Source organism: Nyctibius grandis (genome assembly GCF_013368605.1).
Source record: "Nyctibius grandis isolate bNycGra1 chromosome 34 unlocalized genomic scaffold, bNycGra1.pri SUPER_34_unloc_2, whole genome shotgun sequence".
In the NCBI taxonomy this organism is placed as follows: domain Eukaryota; kingdom Metazoa; phylum Chordata; class Aves; order Nyctibiiformes; family Nyctibiidae; genus Nyctibius; species Nyctibius grandis.
The window spans coordinates 308511-320550 of NW_027167469.1; the positions used below are offsets into that span (position 1 = coordinate 308511).

The 12040-nt window shown below is 50.3% G+C and overlaps 1 pseudogene; it reads right to left on the reverse strand.

Moving 5' to 3' along the window:
* Positions 1-1900: 1900 nt before the first annotated feature.
* LOC137677057 (olfactory receptor 14C36-like) lies at positions 1901-2860 on the reverse strand (annotated as a pseudogene).
* Between the last annotated feature and the right edge of the window lie 9180 nt (positions 2861-12040).

Below are 12040 nucleotides of genomic sequence, written 5' to 3' on the forward strand. Positions count from 1 at the left end.
TGCAGACATGAGAAGTGGCCAAACTGCACAGAGGGGAGCATTGGGGACCTTCTAGGCAGTCAAGTCTTACAAGGCCATGAGTGCCTGGGGAAGCCCTATGAGTGATGCCATTAAAGTCCCAGAGGATCTAAGCAATGGTATCCAAACTATCAAATTTGTGTACAAATGGAGAAAACCTGAGACCAGTGGGGAAAAAGTAAATCCTGAGGGTTATAAATTGGGGAGGAGACTGGAGCAGAGAAACGGAGGGATAAAGGTGTATCATGGAAGAAGCAGCCTGTGGAAGAGCAGGGAGGAGGGGGTGCAAGGGGCCAGCTGCCCATGGGGAAGGTGGCTGGTCAGTGTGGGTCTGGCTAAACCCTGTGCCTGATCACCGTGGTCTGTCCTGCTTATTATACTGGTTTTAGTCGGGGTAGAGTTAATTATCATAGTAAGTTGTATGGGGCTGTGTTTTAGATTTGTGATGAAAACAATGTTGATAACACACCCATGTTTTAGTCATTGCTGAGCAGTGCTTGTACAACACCAAGGCCTCTTCTGCTTCTCATGCTGCCCTGGCAGCGGGTAGGCTGGGGGTGCACAAGAAGTTTGGAGGGGACACAGCTGGGACAGTTGACCCCAACTGACCAGAGGGATCCTCCATGCCATAGGACATCACGCTTAGCAATAAAAGCTGGGGAGAGAAGGAGGAGGCGGGGATCTTCGGAGTGATGGTGTTTGTCTTCCCAAGTAACTGTTACAAGTGATGAAGCCCTGCTTTTGCTTAAATGGGTAACTATCTGCCTGTCGGTGGGAAGCAGTGAATGAATTCCTTACTTTGCTTTGCTTGTATGCGTGGCTTTGGTTTTATCTATTAAGCTATCTTTACCTCAGTCCATGGGTTGCCTCATTTTACCTTTCTTGAGCTGTGTGTATTTGGGTGTGAATGTATGTATGTGCTTTGCCTGGTGAATTCTAAGTGGGGCTAGTAAGGAGGAGGAGGACACCAGGATCTGGAGAGACCCAGGGTTGGAACAGTCAAGCGGGTAATATCTCTGAGTCTGTGCAGACCCAAAGCCCAGGCCCACACTGGAGGGACCACAAGGGTGTGTGAGACTGCGGGTAAGTTCTGCCAGGAAGGTACGGACCACTCGTGCAAACTTCACACCAGGTCAGCCTGAGAGGGGGAATGGGGTGGGGCCAGTTGTGTTGCTCATGGTTGTGTAAGTGCTGCTGTTGGTGTGGTGGCTGTAAAGGTGCTGTTGCCTGTTGGAATTCTTCTGTGCCTGGTTGACTGTGTCCATCTTTGTTTCCTTGCAGATACCTGGATTTCCCTTTGGTTGACTCCACCTTGGGTAATGTCTCACTCTGTGGGGCTCTAGTCAGTGACCACCCCAGGCACATGCGGTCCATGAATATGTCATGGGCTCTCCAGGCAGGTCCAGATTCCTCTCCTGGAGGAACACACTGGGACAATGCAGTATGACAGTATCTCAGGGACCATTCACCATCTCCTCTGTCAACAGACAACAAGGATGTGTCCTAAATTCAACCCTTGTTCTGTAACTGCTACCAACATGACAATGAACTTCTTACTCGAGCCCTTTTGGGGTGAAATTCCTGGGTCTTTTGTTGACATCAGCTTTGGAAGAACAGCCAAATCTTGAGGAACTGCACGGGGGATATGTCATTTTATTACAGAGATGCTACGAGAGAGTCAGCTCTGAAACAGTGTTAGAAAAACATTTATACAGGTTTCAGGTGAGAGAGAGAGATGGGTTCCTTTCTCAGGAGCGCATGCTGAATATAAAATATTATGTAGGAACATGATAACCATAAATAACAGTACAGGTTGCTTACAAAAAAAAAAAAGGATAAAAAAGGAAGCAAAGTACAGGTCTGCATTGAGACACACTAGGTGTCATTTGTGGAGAGTGCTGGAAACTTTCTCGCTATTGACAAACATCCATGAAATCACTTTGCTAATGGACTCCTTGAGCTCCTTGTTCCTCATGCTGTAGATGAGGGGGTTTACTGCTGGAGGCACCACCGAATACAAGACTGCCACCACCAGATTGAGGGACGGTGAGGAGATAGAGGGGGGCTTCAGAGAGGCAAATATACCGGTGCTGATAACCAGGGAGACCACGGCAAGGTGAGGGAGGCAGGTGGCAAAGACTTTGTGTCGTCCCTGCTGAGAGGGGATCCTCAGCACGGCCCTGAAGATCTGCACATAGGACAGCACAATGAAAACAAAACATCCCAAAACTAAACACACATTAGCCACAAGTACTGCAAAATCCCTGATGTAGGAGTGTTAGCAGGAGAGCTTGAGGATCTGTGGGATTTCACAGAAGAACTGATCCACAGCATTGCCTTGGCAGAGGGGTAGTGAAAATGTATTGGCCGTGTGCAGCAGAGCATTGAGAAACCCACTGCCCCAGGCAGCTGCTGCCATGTGGACACAAGCTCTGCTGCCCAGGAGGGTCCCATAGTGCAGGGGTTTGCAGACGGCAACATAGCGATCATAGGCCATGACTGTCAGAAGACAATACTCTGCTACTATCAAGAAGGCAACCAGAAAGAGCTGGACAGCACATCCTGCATAGGAGATGTCCCTGGTGTCCCAAAGGGAATTAGCCATGGATTTGGGGAGACTGGTGGAAATGGATCCAAGGTCAAGACCAGAGAGGTTGAGGAGGAAGAAGTACATGGGGGTGTGGAGTTGGTGGTCACAGGCTATGGTGATGATGATGAGACCGTTTCCCAGGAGGGCAGCCAGGTAGATGGCCAGGAAGAGCCAGAAGTGCAAGAGCTGCAGCTCCCATGTGTCTGCAAACGCCAGGAGGAGGAAGCGGGTAATGGAGCTGCTGTTGGACATCTGCTGCCTCTGGACATGGGAGACTGTTGAGGAAAGAAAAGACAGTGAGAATTTAGGAGAGGTTGTTCAAGGAAGAAAACGAAAATGTTTTGGTTTTGGTGTTTGCTTATTTTCTTTTAGATACTCTTGTCCTACCTGGGGAGCCTTTTGAAAAGGCAGAAATCCTCTGCATTTCTATTGTGAGACCCAAGTGGCAAAAGGTTTCACGGGCACTTAGTTCATGCTGAGGGGATCTTGTCTATCTATCAGGCTTGTTACCAGCTGCCCTGCACTCATATGTGCTTCAGTTGGAGGGTGGTAGGAGTTGGATGTTCCCCTTAAAAGAAAGCTGACTCTGCTGAGAGTAGAAGAGTCCGGAGCCAAAGCTCAGATCTCCAAACTTCTCCCTCTTTCACTGGGTGCCTGAGGGTGGACACCACACTCCCCTTCTAGTCAAGGACATGCAGGGCACATTTCAGCTGCCCAGATACAGCTGCTCAACACCATTTCCATAGTCTTAGCACCTCTGGGGCTTCTTTATGGGTATCTCAGAGATCACAAAGGTGCTGTGAGACAGCTGTTTCGAGTGATAAGCTCACAGCCTGGCAGGGCACTGCAGAGAAATGGTCAAGTGTTCTACAGACAGGATCTCCTTTAGGGATAGCCATTCATTTCCCAAGCCCAGAGGCCAAATTTCCTGGAGTCCTATGGGTTAGAAGGGTGCTGGGGCACCTCGCTCCCACACAGACCCCTGCCTAGCAAGGCTTGAAGGGATAGTGTCTGAAACTCCACCACCACCACAGAGCCCAAGAGCAGGAAAAGCAGCAGCACAGACAAGTGGGAAAAGAAATAGCAGCACCACGATCCTTTTGCCAAGGGAGGCAAGAAGAGAGACAAAGGCACTTGAGAAAGTCATCACCTTAACAAGCCGTGCACACAGCCTCCCAGACAGAACGGTGCACGGCAGTGGCACTCAGCCCCTGTGCTCTGCAGAGGGAAATATGCGCGTGGCTGGAGAGAGGCACCTCTCCTCTGCCGGAGCTCTGGCTGCAGAGGGGGCTGCTGATGCCTGTGCCCCCCGACCATGTAGGCACAGAGACTTTACTGGGACAGAGACGAGTCAAGGGGGCTTGCTCAGAGGAAGGTGTCTGCCCTGGAGGGGATGACAGGGAGTTTTCCCATTTCTCCTTCCCATGACATTATCATTTTTAGTTTGGTCTTCTTCCCTGCCCACCCCACTGCTTCCTGGACCTTTTCCACCTGCTTCTCTGCCCCACATGGTTTTCCTCACAGCAAATTCTGAGAAACCCCATCCCACTGTCTGTGCACTCAGTTCTGCCCTACAGAAAACTCCCCGTGGGAGGGTACTGCCTATGAACACCTCCGTGCTTGCAGGCGGTAAAGAGCAGATCAGACAAACCATGATGTTGCCAGCAAAGGTGATGATGCTGCTATCTGTAGGCTGAGGGGTAGATGAAGGCATTTTATGAGGTTCCTAGCAGATCTACTGATCATACCACATAACAGTTCAAAAGTTAGAAGCTCCTTTCCCCCGTACACCCCCACAGCATGAAGACAAGGGAAGCACCTTCCTTTCCAGGTAATCCCTGCCTGGACTTTCGTCTTGAAAGGAAGGTCCTCAGAAGGAGTAAGGAACCTTTAGAAGTGTCCTGGGGATGATCTGGAGCTGTGAGCAGCTCTGACCAATGCAGCACCCTCTCGAGAGCAGAAGACTCTGCCCTGCCCTACTGGGGGTCACTCCTTTCGTGCAGAGCTTGTCCCCACAGCGCTGTGGGGAGCTCCCTGGGCATGCTGAGTCCTGACCCTGGCAGGTGACAGAGTACCTGCCCTCGCACACAGGCCCCTGGGTTGCAGGGACCCTGCTGGGAGCCCGGGGCACCCCTGCATGCACACACAACTTGGCACCCCTACAGCCATCCCTGGAAGGAGGCAGCCATCATGTGTCGTCCATCTCATGGTGTGGCAGGCAATTGCTGACCTGGAACACAGCCTCCTCCTTCACAGCAGAAAAGCCAGGACAATCATCCTGACAGGTCCTATCAGGAGTCACTTCCATGAACAGCTCTGCATTGCCCTGCAGCCAGAGACTTACCATGTCGAGGGCTGTGAAGATTTCTCCCCCAGTGAGCTCTCAGCATCCTCCCACCCCACACTGCCTTTAACCTCTCTCTGCCTGGCTCCTCTCCCCTCACTGCCTGCAGGCAGTGCCCTCAGCCCTGCTGCGCTCTGCAGAGGAGCTTCTCCTGGGCAGAGCCGTCTCTCTGCAGAGCTGCCCACTTGCCATGAGCTCCCTCCACCCCAGGAGCCCAGCCCAGCTCAGCAGCAGAGGGACCAGCCCAAAGTGTCTCTTCCTCTGTCCCCTCTGGGCTCCCTTGAGGTGTCCCTGGGGCTCCAGGGGAACCTGCTGCGAAACAGGCTGAAGCAATCCCTGATGTTTCCCTCAGCTGGGGAGAAACACTTCTTTCCAGGAGCAGCATTTCTGCTAATAAAAGAAAGAGCTGGGCGTAAGAATCACCTTTCCTTGCCCCCCTATGAAACAGGACACTCAGACACAGGGAAGGATCTCTTTTGCCCCCGCTGAGGGAAGGGATTTATCGCAGTCGATTGAGGCATCTCATCCTTGGTTTTCAGTCCTGGGGCTGGAAGGGGGCTCAGTTCTCACCTATGGCTGCCACAAACCCACAGGAGGTGAGATTCCTCTTGCCTCAGTTCAGGTGGGCATAAAATTGGCACCTGCTGCCTGGGAGCTGCTTCTCTCAACACCCATGGTAATTACTGGAGATAAAGGCCAGGAGTGAGCTGTTCAGATGGAAACACCTGGTGACATCTGGGGTATCAGAGGTGGGCTAAGATACAAGGCAGGTGACTGAAAACTCTAAAGGAGGAATTCATAGAAACAGGAGAGTATCTGGGAGCATCGTCTTTGAGGCTGGCAGGATGATCCTTTGCCCAACTGCAACGACAGCAGGTGCCCAATGGGAAACTGACCTTGTCCCTCCTAAGTACGTTCAGGGCAGCCTATGGAGGTATTGATCTGACCAAATGGAGTCATGGCCCATAGGGAGAGCTAAGCCTCTCTCTCTCCTCCAGCAGCTGTATTTACTGAATCTCCGCTGACCCTAGTGGAAGATTTCTCATGTTCACCCACGCCTTGCCTTCCAGAATTCAGGGCAGCTGTACAATTTAATGTTCAAATCCAGGCCCACATTGATGAGATGTCAAGGCTGGCACAGAAAGCACAGGAGACCTCCAGGAAAGAAACTCCCATTCAGAGTGAGTGCATGACAGACATCCCAGATGGCTTCAAAGACAGATTTGATGCCATTGGTCATCAGATGCCATCAGAGAGGCAAGGTCTGTCCCATTTTTATCCAAGAGCTGCAGGCACTGCATGAATGCAAAGCACATCACACTGGGGTCATCACTCACTCCCTTGATGATACTGTCAGGGAACAGACTGGTCATTTTCTCCATATGCCTGGATACATCTTGTCTTCAAGGACAGCCTCCCCCAAGCACAGCAGTGGTCCATATCAGAACTCCATGGAAACTTGAAAAGGAATTCAAGTGCACCAAAATGAGGGGTTGTTATTTTAGAAACAGTTAAAGAAGAAACAGAGGTGATGTGGGGCCAGTGCTGATTTAGTAAGAGTAGGTGCAGGTAGATCTGAGACACTCCATAGCCTCTTGGCCTCAGTTAGCACTGGCAAAGTCTCCCAGGTCTTTTTTCCTTGAGGCAGGACTCTGGAGGGTAAAAACCAGCCATGGGTAAGGATCACGCCAGGGGTTACTTTAGCAAACTGCACCCTTAACAGTCCATGGGACTATAGGGGCTGCATTGAAGTGTGTTGGGAGAGTGTTTTTCACCAGGAGGTGCTGGTCCAATATGATCCCAGTAAGAAAGGCACTCAGACTCTGTAAGGTATCTTTAAAAATGCTTTGCATAAGAGCTAACACAAGGAAAGAATCTTATAGAGAATCTATGTCCCTTTTGGTGGCAGGTACCCAGGTGGCGTAGCACTGAATGGGCCTTCAACCCACATGCAGCACACCATGCACCCCCATCCATAGAAGAGAGTCTCTCGTCTTGGCTGTTCTAGCTATTGTAGGATTTTCTTACAAGGAAACAACTCTATTTATGATCTCTCCAGTCAAACAGAAACAATATGTTCATGAGAACTTCTTGCTGCCCAGTTAGATACAGGCAAGGCCATGCAGGTGACATAATGGCCAGTACCGAGTGGCAGCTGCCTGCAGGTCCTCTGTCACAACAAGCTGCTGCGCTTGTCCTGTGGCCAAGGGATCTGCGCAGCACAGCACAGGTGTGAAGGCCACGGTGTACGTGCAGCCCAGCACAGCGCAGCACTATCTGCTCAGTGTGCAACGGTCTTCTGGTCAGGGTCACTGCTCAGGTTTCCCTGTAAGGAGTCTGCGCTCCACCCTGGTGCCACAGCTGAGGTGCTGCACCAAAATATGCAAGGGCAGGAGGAGCTGGAGCACAGCCAGGAGGAGCTGGACCCCCATGTCTTGTCCCAGAACTGGGACAATTTTGGGTGAAATGAGATACGGTGGGACAGCTTGCTCACCTGGGGTGCTGCAATGGAGGGATACGGGCTCTGCTGGAGAGAGTGACGGGCTTAGGAGGAGGGGGGATGTCCCCTGTATGAAGGTCCAGCTCAGATTTATGGAGGTCCTTTGTGTGACAGGCAACAGATTGGTTTTTTTTGCCATTAAGCAATAGAGGAGTCAGTAAGGGAGACATTTTGTTGACAAGTTATGAACGACTTCATCAAGGAGAGGAAACGGAAGATATCTTCTGTCAGCAATGTGAGGAAGTCTCACATTGGTGACAGAAGATCAATGAGCAGGTTCCCATGGGGAACTGTAATTGCCTTGGCATTCATTGGCCAGGCAAAGCCACAGCATACGAACAGTCTGGAGGAAAAAAAGGTAGCACACAGGAAGTGGAAGCAGGGGAAGCTTCAAAGGAGGAGTTTAGAAACCTTGTTGCAGGACATAGGGATGATTCCAAAGCCCCTGTAGTCTTAATGCCTGCAAGGGAAGGTAAGGACAGGAAGATGAGCTGTTATCACTTTGTTTAAAGTAGAAGAATAGACATGAATAATGTGGGCCTGCTGCTGAACTTAGTAAGAGGAGGAGAAGGTAGGGCTGAGGTACTCCATGTCTTCTTTGCCTCCATCTTCTCCCAGGACTTTGTGGCTGGTGACAGGACTCTGGAGGAGAAAAAAACAGCGATAGAGAGGGATCAAGTAATGGGTTACTGGAGAAAACTCAGCCTTTGACAACCCATGGAACAGAGAGGCATCACCCCAGGGGGCTGAGAGAGCAAGAAATTTCATAGTAAGGCCCAATCTGTATCATCTCTGAAAGATCAGGATGATCAGGGAAAGTCCCTGATTTCTGGTGAAAAGCAGAGTTTGCAGGCATCTTCCGACAAAGCTCAAAGGATTAGCAGGGGAACAAAAGGCTGTTTAGCCTCATTTTGGAAAGTAGTGTGTCCCAGAGCGTGTCCTCTTGGCTACCACTGCTGGGCACATGAATGGGAAGGTGATTGGGAACTACCAGCACAGATTTACCTGTTGTGGATCATGCCCGACCAACCTAATTTATTTTTAGGATGAAGGAGCTGGATTTCTGGATGAGTGGAGACCAGTGGGTGTCATTTATTTTGTTATTGCATCCAGAACAGATGGATGGATGGATGGATGGTTGGAGAAAGAGATGGGCAGGAACTGGGACTGAGAGTTAGGCTCAGAGGGTCATGGAAAATGGATCATACTCTGCCTGGAGGCCTGTAACAGGTGGGTACTGCAGGCATTTCCCTCTTGAGTGCATGCTTCAGCCTGGGAGATGGGGAATGCCCGCTGCTGGGGGTGGCTGTGCTCGGTCATGCCCCGTGAGCTGCCCTTGCTCTTTTCCCATCTGTCACTCCTCGAACTTGTATGGACCTCTAGAAAAATCCATGAACCTTAAGGATGCACAAGCCTCTTTGAGTGAGGTCCTATCACTGCAGGGGAAGAGGGCAAGGTCTGTAAGACACATGGGAGTGCAGGGAGAGAGCGGGAAGGGGTTGTTGCAGTTAAAGGTAGGAAGAAGACCTGAAATTGGGGGGACAGGTAGGCAGGAGGGGCGTGCTGAAGTGATTTTGAAGAAGCTGCAGTATGAGGACGTGCATTTCAGTGCTGGGTTATGATGTGAGGATGCAAGCAAGTCTGGGGCTGGGCCATCTTGGGTGATAGAAAGGCATTAGCAGGGCTCTGAAAGAAGACGGACAGGTTGTGGGGAGCTCACAGGCCTTGGCAAATCCTCAGAAAACCACAGCTTTGTGTTTGAAGTAGCAGACAGGGAGGACAGAGAAACATCAGTAAAGCTTGGGCCATCAGGGTCTCAGAGTGAGGTGGCGAAGCAGGAGGGTGGTTGACATCTGCACGGAAACAGGCACAGGTGTAGGACAGTTCAGGGACAGCCCATGGTGGGGATGGCTGAGGGTCTTGGCAAGTCTGAGGCCTCCTACCAACAGAACTGAGGTCCTTATAGCCTTATTCTCTGCTATCTCTTCCACTGAGGACCACAAGAAGACATTGGTTCTTAAAAGCCCCAGAGCTTTGCTGCCTCCTCATCCCCCACAGAGCCTGGGAGGTGCCGTACCACTGTCCTGCACTTGGCATCACACAGCCACAAATTCCACTGCCCCCAGGAAGAACCCTGAGCATCCTGTGAGGCAAATGACCACCCTTTCCATGGAATGGGGTCAGGGCTTGCCCATCCTCCTTAGTGAAACACATTGAAGGCTTATCTGGTATCAGAGCCAAGTGCACATTTGTTTTTCCACCTCCATCCATCACCTCTGACTTCCTCCTTCAGGAAGGTCACCTTGTGTGTACGTTGCCTCCATGGTCTCTTCAGTGATGGCTCAGGGGGAATTGCTAACACCCTCAGAAACTTGGAGCTTTGCTCCTGACTTTTAGTTTAGAGGCTTGTTCAGTCGTTCAGGCTCTGCAGTTCAGGAACTTGGCACCACAGGGCTCCATAACATACAAAATGCCCTGACAAGCCAAGTCTCCATGCACCGTTTTCCTTCATTCCTCAGCTCATTTCTGGTTAATTAGGGAGATTTCAGGAGTGTAGTCAAAGCGAAAAGATTTCAATAATAAACACCAATATGAAAGGATTTATTCTTTTTCCACTTTTCTTCATTTATCTACTTACACATTAAGTGACATCAGCAATTCTCCTTTCAATTGACATTGAAACAGAGCATTTCCAGAGTCCGAATATGGAGGGAAACCAAGACCCTTTATGTCAGACACTCCATGGGCAGTCTTCATCACCATCCCACAACCCCACCATTTCTCTCATCAGTCATCTGGGACTTAGAACAGCCTTGCTAAAAACTGAGTTTTTCCCACTAAAATCTGTAGCTGTGTGTTTCAGCTACAGATTTCATGGGCAGCAACTCTCCTGTTGTCCTGGACACAACAGGGATCATCAGCAGGCTAGCTTTGGCAGCTCAACCTTCCCAAAAGGATCTTGTGAAGAATTATTCCCAGCTGGAAGGTTTTTCATAGCATGCTGCAAAGGAGTTCACTGTGTGTGCACTAAGGTACAGTCTGCAGATGAGTGGGTGTGTACAACAGCACAGAGCCTTCTGGGACAGCACTGGCACACTGCAGAGGTCACTGAACCTTGCTCGGTTTTACCCATACTTTCAGGAGAGCACCTTGGGCCAAAGTCGGCTCAGAACCAGATGTGGGACTTGGACTTGGAGGGGGTTCACTTGGAAAGGAGAGCCCAGGACTGAGCTGATGGCCAGGCTGTGTGTGGGCTGAGCAGGTGCCTGGAGGACAAGACAGTGAAGGAACCAAGTGATTTAAAAGTGCTGTGAGGATCAATTACACTGAAGGAGGGTCAAGGCCTCCTGTCAGTTGTAAGAGGAGCCTGTACGAGAAAGAGTGGGCAGACACTCAAAAGCGGTTGTCTAATAGAACAGGACACAAATTCCTGGTGAAGAATCCTTGTGATATGGGAATGCACTAAGGAGAAACTCCTTGCTGTCCATGAACACAGGGAATGTATTTAATAGTCACAGCTGGAATTCAGCTTCCCTAATGCCCAAAACCTGTGAGTGGGAACTTCAGGGTCCAGACCATGGCCTTTGAGGTGGCTGAAGCTGGATGCAATGAGGTGTAATATTCAGGTGTAATACAGAGATGTCTGATGTTGTGACTCCAAGGCTCCCCTTACAGTCAAACAAATGGAGGAGATGCTTACCTGACTTGTTTTATCTGGTCACATAAACCACAGGAGGACTCTTGCCCCATAAACATCTGATCTCTCATCTGCTCTCTCATCTGCTGATCAGATATGGAACCAGAGATCATAGGACGATACGACAGTTTCGGTTCAGAGTAGGTCTTGAGAGCTCTGTAGTCCCACCTTGTGCTCAAATTAGGGTCAGGAATACATTCAGACTTGGTTTCTCAGAGCTTAATCCAGTTGGGTCTTGAAAACCTCCAAGGACAGCGGACTGTACATTCTCCCAGGGTGACCAGTGCTTGCTTCGATGCATGGTAGGCCATATGGTGGAAAAGGTGAGGCCCCCTTTGCTATGAGGTTCACCCACTCCTTCTGCTGGCTGAACAAGCCCAGCTTCATCAGTTTTTCCTCACAAAGAAAGTGATCCAGACCCCTGACAGTATTCAGGGCTCTTCACTAAACCTGCCCCAGCTTGCCAGCACCTTTCCAGTACCGGGGTTCCAAAAACTGAACACAGGGTTCTGGATATGGTCTAATAAGTCCCATGTAGAAGTGGGGAGTCATAGAATCATAGAATGGTTTGGGTCGGAAGGGACCTTAAAGATCATCTAGTTCCAAGCCCCCTGCCATTGTCAGGGACACCTTTCCACTAGACTAGGTTGCTCCAAGCCCCATCCAATCTGGCCTTGAACACTGCCAGGGAGGGGGCAGATACAACTTCTCTGGGCAACCCGGACCAGTGTCTCACCACCCTCACAGTAAAGAATTTTTTCCTAATATCTAATCTAAATCTACCCTCTTCCAGTTTAAAACCATTCCCCCTCATCCTGTCACTACTTGCCCTTGTAAGAAGCCCCTCTCCAGCTTTCCTGTAGGCCCCGTCAGGTACTGGAAAGCTGCTAT